The following is a 12,500-nucleotide window of genomic DNA, read 5'->3' on the forward strand; positions in this document are numbered from 1 at the left end:
TCGATCAAAATTCAGACACAAGTCTATACCCCATATAAATGAATAAAACCCAAGAACATAAGTTAAGCAGATGAAACGTATATCTCAGCCGCGAGACCCACAGCCTTCCTTCCGTGCGACTGCCGAGGACGCCAGATGCCAGAGGGAGACGCTCGCACGCTCTGAATGAGTACGGCCGAGCCACCACACGTAAAAGTCGGAGCATGAGAACAACGTGTGGCGGAACACGAGTAACTGTTCTGTTGCATTACATTCGCATGTTTTGACGTCTCTCCCGAATTACGTAATGTAGTTAGAATTAGACTTGTGGGAGAGAGGAAGTGATGGTCGGAGAGAGAGGAGGAAAGGAAGAGGAGATACCGAGAGATGGAGAGAAGGAGAGAAGGATGGAGAGAGGAAGGGACAAAGACAGAAAGAAAGAGAGTAGAGTAAGAAAGAGAGAGAAAACTCGGAGCATTTAGCATTTAGCACAGCAGACAGGACATGAGATGCGACACATTAAAGTCATGCTGTCAGATCAGTGGTGACAGATAACACATGTCACAGAAGTCTAACAGCTGTGCCGCTTACACCTCTGTTGTTACTGTGGGATTGTTAAGCTTTGACTCTAAGCTCTCAGCTGCGACACACGCATACCGGATACATAATCATGCATAAACAATATGTGCGTTTATGTAAGGAGAGAGAGAGAGAGAGAGAGAGAGAGAGAGAGAGAGAGAGAGAGAGAGAGAGAGAGAGAGAGAGAGAGAGAGAGAGAGAGAGAGAGAGAGAGAGAGAGAGAGAGAGAGAGAGAGAGAGAGAGAGAGAGAGAGAGAGATAGAGAGAGAGAGAGAGAGAGAGAGAGAGAGAGAGAGAGAGAGTCTATACTCATCGATTAAATTTTCATATGAAATTAATATTTATCATATTCATAGGAGCATATCAGGACATACACTGTGACAACAAAAAAACAATACAGGAACATTACGATCACTCGTTAAAAAAAAAAAAAAAAAAAAAAAAAGCGGGTATCATTTGGTGACATCATTTTAAGAATTTCCCACGACCACCAATGTTATTCCATTCATACTGACATGATCATAAACAATATCCATCTCTGCAACATCCACACATGAAACAGAGAGTTTGACTACCATGACCAGCAATTTGTGTCAGGACTAACTGTTTGTTGGATGTTCCGTTAAATAATCTAGTTCGCTAGTTTATCCACAGTAATCTTTTTTTGTGTGTTTTTTGTGTGTATTATGCTTTCAAATGGAAACTTGATGAATGTAAGTATTCATATTAATGATTAAAACAGGATGCATTCGTAAGTGAATCTTTACGCTGATACAAATAGCGTATTTTTATGAATCAATAACATAACATCTACATGTATACATATACTCTACATACACTTAAACAAAATCGGATAGGCACGCACGCACCCACACACACACACACACACATATATATATATATATATATATATATATATATGCATATATTTATATACATAAATGTGTCTGTATATATGTATATGTATGTATATGTTATACATAGCACACACATTCATTTGTTTTATCTATTCCTTATTATATAGATACATATATATGTATATGTTTGAATATTCAGACAAACATATATATACATATACATATATATATGTATATATATATGCATGTTTTCCGTCCGTGCGCATATATTCATGGGAGGAAAGCAGGTAAATATCAGCTTCGTAATGAGTAGACTCGCCACACAAACCCCTCTTAATGGGCTCTATTCATACAACACTAAATGGCATCTATTTATCTTCAGCCTCGTTCATCTGAAGGCTTCTAACGCAACCGCCCTCAAAATGAAGCTTTCACTTCCCAAACAGATAATCTATCTTGTGCCATAAAACTATTTTGATATACTGATATACTGGACAGAGAAGTCAGCATGCCAATTACTCTAATCTAATAATTAAAAAAAAAAAGTTATCACTGCGGACAACGTTGGCCTAAATTTGTTCTCGTTCGATTCAGTCAGGAATGTCAACACAGACCAGCTTAATCTATGCAACATAACGCGTGCGCGCACACGCACACGCGCACACACACACACACACACACACACACACACACACACACACACACACGAGACCAGAGATTCAAGTATGCGTCAGGAATCTTTTTTTTAAGCCTAATGATCAAAGGCTGAGACCTTAGAGCTATTAGAGACGCTTATCTTTATGGAAGAGCAACTTAGACATCAACAAGTTAAAGGTTTGAGATGAGTGTCTGATATTATGAACTGAATATTTTAGCGAGGCAAAACATAAAAAAAAAAAAAAAAAAAAAAAAAAATCGTCCACAGATCTCTTTACAGGAATCTCAACGTCTTAAAAATAGTTTTATTTGGTCGTATTGCCGTATAGTAAAACCCTATACCACCCCTTCAACGTACTGTACAAGCCTGATATGACAGTCTGGCAAACGTCACCGTTAGCCGCTAGAACCACTGAGTACCTGACCCCTGTGCCAGGCCTGGCGAGTTCGTGTTCTGCCATTTCACTTGCTGTCGTTGTTGTGCCGTGAACAGCACTGCCGTGTGCGGGAGCATGAAGGAAGCCTGTGTTGATGTTGATTACATATCCAATCACACGCATGAGTATACGCGTATACATACAAACAAAAATGCCAATAAATATAAAACACATATAAATACACACACACACACACACACACACACCTATATATATATATATATATATATATATATATATATATATATATATATATGAATATGTCTATATATGTGTGTACATACATTCATACATACATACATACATACATGCATATTTATATATATATATATATATAATATGTATATATATACATATATATGTATATATATACACATGCATATACTATATAAATATATATATATACATATATATGAATAGATGTGTGTGTGTGTGTGTGTGGGGGGGGGGGGGTGATGCGGCGATTGCAGTAAAATATAGTCGATTTAATGAGACATATAATCTAAATAGGGACTTATTTAGGCCCTTGTTTATCAGCCTAGGTGGTGTTATTATGCAAATGCATCATTGTTTCTATATTATTAACATCCTTAATATAAGTACAGCACCTTCACTTTCAGCATACAGATGAAAGTTCTGATTATACACTGTGCTTTTATGTTACACACACACGTACGTACACACACACACACACACACACACACACACACACACACACACACACACACACACACACACACACAAACACACACACACACACACAGACCCATATATATATATATAAATTATACATATACATACATACATGCATACATGTGTGTATGTATATACATATATATATATACATGTATATATTTATATATATATGTGTGTGTGTGTGTATATATGTATTCATATATTCATATATATATTCACTAATCTATATGTATTTCTATATACATGCACACATACACACATTATATATATATATATATATATATATATATATATATGTGTGTGTGTGTGTGTGTGTGTGTGTGTGTGTGTGTGTGTGTGTGTGTGTGTGTGTGTACATATATGTATATATACATGTATATATACATACACAAATACATTTATATATGTATGTACATGTGTATATGTGTATAGGTGTATACACACATACATTCATATACATATATATGTATATGTATATATAGGCACAGACGTTTATATTTATATATGTATATATAAACATATACATTTCAACACTTGAACATTTCTTGATAATATTTTCTTTCTCTTTCCAGCACTCCGGGCGTAGGGGAATAACCCTCGTTCACGTGAAAATCCCGAGTTGGTCAGAATTACAGTGTACATTCTGCTTTCTACTGACCCTTAACTCTCTGAATCATGAGGGTTGTGTCATGTGTGTTGAAATGTGAGGTATAAGCTTATATCTTGAGAAATCTACACATTGGCAAACATGCGAATGCCCCAATTTTTGTTTGTTATAAGACTCAATTGCTAACTGTATATTGCTCTTAGAATCAGTAACGTCTACTCATTCCTCTGTCAATTTTACGTTCTATTAGAGTTTGGAATAATGTTACACGGACAGCAGCAACAGTATATGAAAATACAATACGGGGGGGGAGGGGGATCAGTTACTAAACAGGAACAAGTCAACGACCGAAAACAGACAATACGCCATTGTTCCTGTCAGAAGGTATTTTGAGTGCAAATTAGTGGACCCGCTAAACGCACCTGCCTTTTCCTTACACTTCACTAATGTACCTAGGACCTTTTAATGAATCGTAAATAATGGATTTTCAACAGGATCTCCGTCTTACCGATCGGAACATTAGTGTTCTGTTCCGTAGCGAAGTCCCTACGGACACCGCATTTGTTAAACCCAATAATGCGACCTCACATGCGATTCCGCGGTCGGTTACAGCTCTGAAACAATGACAACTTCGACGCGACAGGAGGCGTGAATAGAGTAAGGTCACACATTTTTGTGTCCGAAAAAAAGGTATTTTTTTGTGCAGTTGACTATAAGAAGGGCAATGATAACGCAAAAAATATCGGTCCTGTTGAAAAAACGCAACATGATGAAAAAGGTTTAGAAAATAAAGGCCGGCTGGTAAAACAAAAGTTAAAAAGGATCAACTGACTAGCGATACACCTGGCTATAGGTTATACAGTAAATCTTCTAGTAGATTTAACATGTACGAAGTGATATCACAGGTATTAGAATATAAAACAAAGTACACCAATACAGTATTCACTATATATATATATATATATATATATATATATATATATATATGTGTGTGTGTGTGTGTGTGTGTGTGTGTGTGTGTGTGTGTGTGTGTGTGTGTGTTTGTGTGTGTGTGTGCGAAGCAAAACTGGAGAGAGGAGACACCTTATCAGAATCCGGCATGTTGAAGGTAAAATATTCGCCGCGCCGTTGCTCCACATTTGGTCCTGATGAGTCATCCTGTGGCTTCCTAACCTACACTCCTACACCTATGTGGTATTTTTCGTGATAAAAAGGAAAATCAGATACATAGCTTTTTTTTTTTTTTTTTTTTTTTTTTTTGAGAAGAAGCAAAGCATAAGTTATATTTGAAAAGTCACTGCACTATACGGTGGGGGTTTCAGTCAGATTTCCTACCGTCAATTTTGATTTTGGATTTCAGTGTTGAGCTTTTTATTATCATGATTTCTGATTTCCAGCGTATATCCACTTATTAGATTTTGCTGCACTGAAAATAAATTTTGGGATCATTTTGTTCATAAACATGTTTCATTCCCACTTTTATTTCATCATAATTATATGCCTTCGGCATATAATGTTTGCACTGAACTTTAACAAATGCTTTTAGATATTCAAATTGGATATTCTTATAAAACACACGTATTTTGATCTTATTTGCTGAATTAATCCAAGCCATACTGCACATGCATTTACAGTAAGTTGAATAAATTCGGCAAGTACAAAGCTTACAATTAACAAATAACAGGAAGTAGTTAAGTAGAGTGATAAGATAATCAGACAGCACTGTATGTTATGTGCGACTGTAATAGCCCAAAGCCGGAGGGAAGCTTATAATAACATTGATCCAACTCTCTCTCTCTCTCTCTCTCTCTCCTCTCTCATGGCAGTGAATCCACCCAAAACTCTTTTCTTTCACCCACGCCCACTAGATAACAAATTGGTTGACACAGACACTCCCACTTTGGGTTAAGTTTAATTAACTAAAAAGAGAGAAAATGGCTTCCCGCTGGCTCATATATCTTTCCGTACGTAGATAAGATATAATTGATCTCAATTAAATGTATGTGAGAAAAAATGCCAGCATCAGTTTGCGATAAGCCTACTCTGTATCTTATAAATTAGAAAACACAACATTAACGGTTTTTATCCCATAGTTGCCCTCATTTTCTTTAATATTTATATACCAAAAATATGTGTGCACACGATACTGGTACGACAGAAGAGGAAGAAAAAAAGTAAAAACAATAACAAGGTATTTTCCCTTTGGTCGGCAATACAGCAAGTATTATAGTTGTGTTTATTCCGATGATAACAAAGGCCCACGTGACTGTCGAAGGTCACACTGTGCTGGGGACGAACGGCTACGGTAATTCTCGTCCGGTGCCGTGTTATGGGGAAAGGGAAATACTAGGGGCCGGCCTTTCCGCAACCGGACTACCTGAACAATGATCCATTATGGTGAATGATGTATGATGGTGCTTTAGAAACCGAAGGTAGAGCAGCTTGTTGATGGTGAATAGATATATATTAACGTTAAATTATTAATTTGATTCTTTAAAGGACAACAGGTGTTGCTGGAGCATTGTGTGTATGCTGGTATTAATATCTAACGCTGCATTACATTGTAACAAAGTCTTTTGTCACAAAAGCATGCGAACGTTTGATAACAGGATTCAAGGGTACATCAACCTCTTTATTCTTTTGTTCCTCTTATTTTCCTTTGTCTCATTGTCACCTCTTTATACCTCATCACCATACAAATGAACTTCACCACCGATTTCAACACTCACCACTCTTAGTTAAATCTTAAGTTCAACCATTAGTCATTTTCGAACCGTCGCCCATCGCCACCACAGCAGTTCACTTTCATCCCCTTCAGCCGCCTCTTTATCATCACAGTGATATGATAATAAGACAGCGTTGTGTGTTATGTGCGACTATAATAGCCCAAAGCGGGAGGGAAGCTTATAACAAGTTAAAAAAGTTAAAAGCAATATAATGTTCTCTTTCTTGTTCTCTTATTATTTATATCACCAGCGATACTTAAACTTATTTAATCGTCATTGTTGCTTGTACCGCCGGCCAGATCGAGCGGCACAGCACAGCCCGGGATGGAGGCGGCCATTGTGTCTGCTTTTTGCTCCTGTCACGTTATTTTACAAGCGAGGTATGAATAGACGGAGGCTTTTTATTTCTAATGCGAGATGGTTTCCGGTCCTATAAAATTTATTCGAATACGTTTATCTAACATATAAGTGCGGGAAAATCTGAGTTACGGATAAAATATATGATTCGTTTATAGAAGTAATCGCTTGAGTCAGTAAGATGCTTTGTTTTAGACACACTACACTCTTCTGAGATATTAATATGTTCTACACTTGGCAAACCTCTTTAAACACTCCATCCAATAAAAAAAAATCACGCCATCCTTTATCAAGTATATCCAAACATCAATATGATGTTCATTAACCGTATTGCCGCGTGGAGACACTACAGCTGGTCTTTCTATGCCCGCTAATTCACCCTACGTTACAGCATGCTAGTCATAATTGGCGTGACATTTCTCCTTATGCCGTGAAGAAGACTGTGTTGTCGCTCACGTGACCATGTAATGTATTTATAGTTGTGATTTCAGTTAGTGTCGAAAAGGAAGTGTTGAAATAGCCAATAAGTACGTTAAAATTGTTGGTTATTTCGTCTATCTTTGTGGAAGAGTATTAATCGTGTCATAAATTTAAAGGTAGACGCTACAGGTAATATTATGAATCTATGGCATAGTAAAAAGGAGTAAGACTTAATCAACTTCTCAGACGGTAGATCTTGTCACCCGGTGAACTAACATCTAATCGCAATAACCTTAATATCAGTGAATTGACGTGGTAATGATTAGCGACGCGCAACTTGGGTGTCTAAATGTCGCTAGGTTAGTAGCAGTGCGGGTCGTATGAAGAACAGATATCGTACTGACAACACTAAACATGAACTCGTTAGATTAAATGAAACATGTAGTATAAGACAGTATTAGCAAGAGAACAACAGAAGTGAGCAAAAAACAGAACCGCCAAGTTAGAATGATTAAACGGCACACGCAGCTCCATTCCCGACCCAGCCGGCTGACAAAGAGGCTTCGGCCAGATAATTGTCAAGCGCGGACACGTGCCCGGAAATCCTGTTGGCATGTAGGAAAAGCGAGCAGAATATGGAGGAAGAAGGACAAGGGAGCGAAGGGCGGCAAAGGAGAATGGCAATTAAGCAATCCTAAAGAGCTGCATGGTGGCACTACTACGGGCATCACTGGGAGAAAGAAAGATTTTTTTTTTTTATTAAAGACCACAAGTTACGAGATGAGACGGTGGTAATAAGACCGTTTGAAATTATTGGAAGGGAAAGGAGGAAAAGGGGGGGAAGGTAGGTTGTTCCCCATACAGCGCCAGGTGTCGCCACGGTCCAGCTCACCCCAGCCAGGTGCAGCCACGTGGTCTTTACATCGGAAAATCTATGTTTTGCGCACGCATATACACTCAGGACGCAGTGAAGTGGGTGGGTCATTCGCGCCAATATTTCTGGCCGTTATTTGAAGTGCCAATCAAAGATCTGGATAGAGTTATGCGGTCACATTCCATGAACCTGTGATGAAATATAATTGCTTGTGCGTATAGGTGAGTATTTGTAATTGTGAACATTTGTATCTATATACTTATGTACATATAAAATACTTGCCTTGTCGTTTAACGTAATCGCAATAAATGATGCAATGCAATTCCGTCAAATCATGATATTAAACTAACGTATTACGAAGCTTTGTACGCCTTAATAACAGTTTCCCTACTATAATTAGTCCCAAGTGATCCAATAATCAGAGCTTTCTCTAAACTTTTTTTCCTGCGCCAATTTCTACAAATTGAATTAGCAAACAGCACTGTGCGCGCTCGGGCTGTATCAAGAGACAATATCAAACTCGAAAGTGATTGGAAACGTTTACCGGGGTAATGGGGGTAATCGGCGAGGCGCATGACTGCACACTCACCGCCTGAATCCAGGTCACGTAACACCACCCACATCTCAGGTCACACACCGCCCACCTTAGGCCAAGAAAACGCCCTCGAGTTCGGTTGTGCGTAGCTTTGCCTCTTCTATTGTCAAGTCACCCTGGCTCCTGGCGCATCGCCCTGCCAGGACAGAGCACTGCTCACTCACGCAATCACAACGAGGTCAGACTTCTTCGGCAGTAATTGATATTAACTCCCGATATTAACACTGCTTGCGTTGTGGCCTACATCATTCCCCGCCCGAGTCATAGGTCACTAGACTTACAGATCCTGTTCGACCCCTCTCCCTGTCCTGTGTCTTATGCCTGCCTTATACACTTTTCCTTGCAGTCTTGCAATTTTTCTCTCTAAACGTTTATTCTCTCGTTCTTCATTTACTTCCATAACTTCTCATGCCTTTTCCCTCGGCGAGAAGAAAAAAGTTAAAGCAGAATATATTGCATAATACCAAAGGCTCCGTGACGCAGCCAGCAGGCTCGCTGAACCGAAGCTTCATTGCGCATTTAGGGGACCGAGGAAAGTGATGCCTCCGGCTCTGACTTCTGTGAGAAATAATGGGTGTAACACTCGGCCCTCAGGGTGGTTCATGGTTTCCTCTGGCGATGCGTGGTTTTGGCGTTGTCAATGTGTATATATATTTTTTCTCTCTCTTGTATTTTAAAAATGTTATATTTTTTTCTGTTTAATGTCTTCCCTTATCTAAAAAGGACAAGAGTCAGCTCTCTGTATACGTGTAAAAGTGCCAGTACTTTTGCCTCTGCCTCTGGATATTAAAACATAATGTTTCATCCCGTATCAGCATTACGTTAGACAGTCGAGTGTAGGTGTTTTTGGCCTAAATAAGCAAGCATGAACAACACGGCGTGACGTGCCTGCGAAATAAAACGTGACAGGGAGAAGGCAGACGAGCCGTACTTAACCCAACTTTTATTATTTTAACGAATTCCAGGAATGACAGGCATGTGAAAATGTGCCTTGGGAGTATATAAATTTGAGAGAGCGAGAGAGAGAGAGAGAGAGAGAGAGAGAGAAAGAGAGAGAGAGAGAGAGAGAGAGAGAGAGAGAGAGAGAGAGAGAGAGAGAGAGAGAGAGAGAGAGAGAGAGAGAGAGAGAGAGAGAGAGATAAGAGAGCGAGAGAGAGAGAGAGAGAGAGAGAGAGAGAGAGAGAGAGAGAGAGAGAGAGAGAGAGAGAGAGAGAGAGAGAGAGAGAGAGAGAAGAGAGCGAGAGAGAGAGAGAGAGAGAGAGAGAGAGAGAGAGAGAGAGAGAGAGAGAGAGAGAGAGAGAGAGAGAGAGAGTTAAGAAATGACAAACTTAATGTTCGAAAAACAGGAAAAGGAAGAAGTGGAGTTACCAGACGTAGCCAATGGGGCGAGGACATGAAAAAGTCCCTCGTCTGTTTAATCGACTTCTTTGTTTGAGGCACAATGCGCATTTTTTTTTTTCTCTCTTTTTAAGTTAAGAGGGGCTTGGCCAGCATCCCGTCGGCTCCCTCGCATCTCACCGCGCACCACTGACTCTGCAGGTGAGGCTGTGTGATCCCAAACGACCAAGGAATAACATCTAATGTGTGACGCAGACTTTTTTTTTCTTATTTCCGATTTTTTCTCTCCTTTTATCGTGTTTCTTTTTAGCCTCTGCGGACATGAAGTTAGCATTTGTAACGAAACGAGCACGAGAGTCATCTGAATGCTGGTCAGATCGTGACGATAATATTACTTTGAAGGCTCTCTCTTTTTCCAGTGAATTTTCCCTCCCATTTCTTTTATTTATTCTCCTCATTCTCCCTTTCTATCTCTCGGTCAAGGTATGTACTTTTACCTTCAGTCATTCTTCTTTTCTGTTTCTACGTAGTTATCCCGTGATCCTTTCTGTCACCTCTTGCAAAGGCTGATCTAAAACTCATCATGACTCCTTTTGATGAACCGACCTTCGCTTTTAAAAGGTCAGGTGTCAGAGTCCTTCTTCTCTTCTCCTTTCTCCTCTCTTAACCTTTCTACTGTTCCTTCTTCTTCCTCAACTGATCTTTTCTTCCTCCTTCATTTTTTTTTTTTGTCTATTATCGCCTCTGATCTTGTCATTCGTTCTACCTCGTAACTTCTTTCTGTCGGAGTGTTCTTCATTTCCCCACTCGTCCCTCTCTCCTTCTTCCTTCTCTTGCTTCTCGTACTCTCGCCTTTCTCCTTCGTCTTAGTCCTGTTCTCTCTGCTCTTTCTATTATTTGATCTTCTCCCCCCCCCCTCTTCTTTGTCTTTCTTATTTTCTTGCTGCTCATTTTCCTCCGTCTCGTATGGCGCTTTCTTTAACTCTACTTCTGCTCTTTCCATCTATTTTTTTTTTTTTTTTTACCATTTTACTTTATCCGTTTCCAACTACTCCTTCACAAGTGGCTAATGTTATTTTTTTTTTTCATTCCCTTTCTTTCTCTACTCCATCTTCCTCTTCATCTCCTTCTCCCTTCTACTCTGTGTAATTCTTTTTGAATTCCATTGCCTCTCTTCTCATTTATTCCCCCATTACCCTATTAATCTTACTTCTGATTCCCATTTTCCCTAAAATTTCCTTCTGTTCCATTTCTTAACTTTCATTTTCCATTGTCTCTTTCCTCTCATTTCCTTCCGTGTCTTTTTTAACTTGATTCTCCCTCGTCCCATTCCTCCCCGGTCTCCCTTGCCTATTCGTTCACTTGAAGTTCCTCTGTCTTTTTTCACTTCCTTTGACTCGCTTCCTCGTAGTCCTTTCACCACCTCCTTTCAGTCCCTTTCATTCCTTGTTTTACCTCTTTGGCTCTTCCTACTTCCTTCCCTCATAATCTGTTCAGTCTCATCATTCTTCTTTTTTCAAAGAGTTCTCTTTTTTTCCTTTCCGGATTCCTCTCCTCCTCCTTCTCCTCCGCCTCTTCCTACTCCTCCTCCCCTTACTCTCCATCCTTCCCTCCTCCCTCATATATCAGTTATATATCCTTCCCTCCTCCCTTTTTTCCCCACTCTCCTTCTCTCCCCTTCCTCCCCTCTTCGCCTCTTCCCCTCCTCCCTTCCTCCTACCTCTCTCCCTTTCCCCCTCCCCTCCCCTCCTCTTCTCCTCCTCCTCTTCCCCCTCCCTTCCTCCCTTCCACCCCCACCTCCACCCCCTTCCCCCCAAACACAAAGCGGCAGTCACAGGAAGGTTAATTGTCTCAGGAAAAGGCACTTCGCATAATCGTCATCTGGCCGGTGAAACTCCCGCACTCCGCTCCCAGCTCCTTCCTACTCCACCTGTCCTTTTCCTGACACCTGACTCCGCCGACTTCGTACCTGCGTTTCGAAAATTCAATCAACATTCCACCTGCCCTTTAATTTCTGTTGGCAAGTGCTGGGGAGGGGAGACAGGGAGAGTAAGAAATTGAGGGACAGGGAGATATAGAAAAGGAGGAAGAGAGGGAAAGAGAGAGGGAGTGAGGGTAAGAGATGGAGAAAAGAGGAAGACGAAGAGAGAGAGGGGTAAGGCAGAGATCGAGAGAGACGGAGGGGGAGAGTGACAGGGAGAGTGAGAGAGTGAGAGTGAGAATGAGAGTGAGAGTAAGAGTGAGAGTGAGAGCGAGAGCGAAAGAGAGAGAGAGAGAGAGAGAGAGAGAGAGAGAGAGAGAGAGAGAGAGAGAGAGAGAGAGAGAGAGAGAGAGAGAGAGAGAGAGAGAGACAGAGATAGAGATCACAACCGAGAGGA

The 12,500-nt window shown here is 40.2% G+C and overlaps 1 protein-coding gene across 1 annotated transcript in view; it reads right to left on the reverse strand.

The window, feature by feature from the left end:
• The window catches only part of LOC125043256, a 36,164-nt gene that overhangs the window by 10,400 nt on the left and 13,264 nt on the right, over nt 1–12,500 (reverse strand). The window lies entirely within an intron of this gene.

This window comes from Penaeus chinensis, chromosome 33 (assembly GCF_019202785.1).
Source record: "Penaeus chinensis breed Huanghai No. 1 chromosome 33, ASM1920278v2, whole genome shotgun sequence".
In the NCBI taxonomy this organism is placed as follows: domain Eukaryota; kingdom Metazoa; phylum Arthropoda; class Malacostraca; order Decapoda; family Penaeidae; genus Penaeus; species Penaeus chinensis.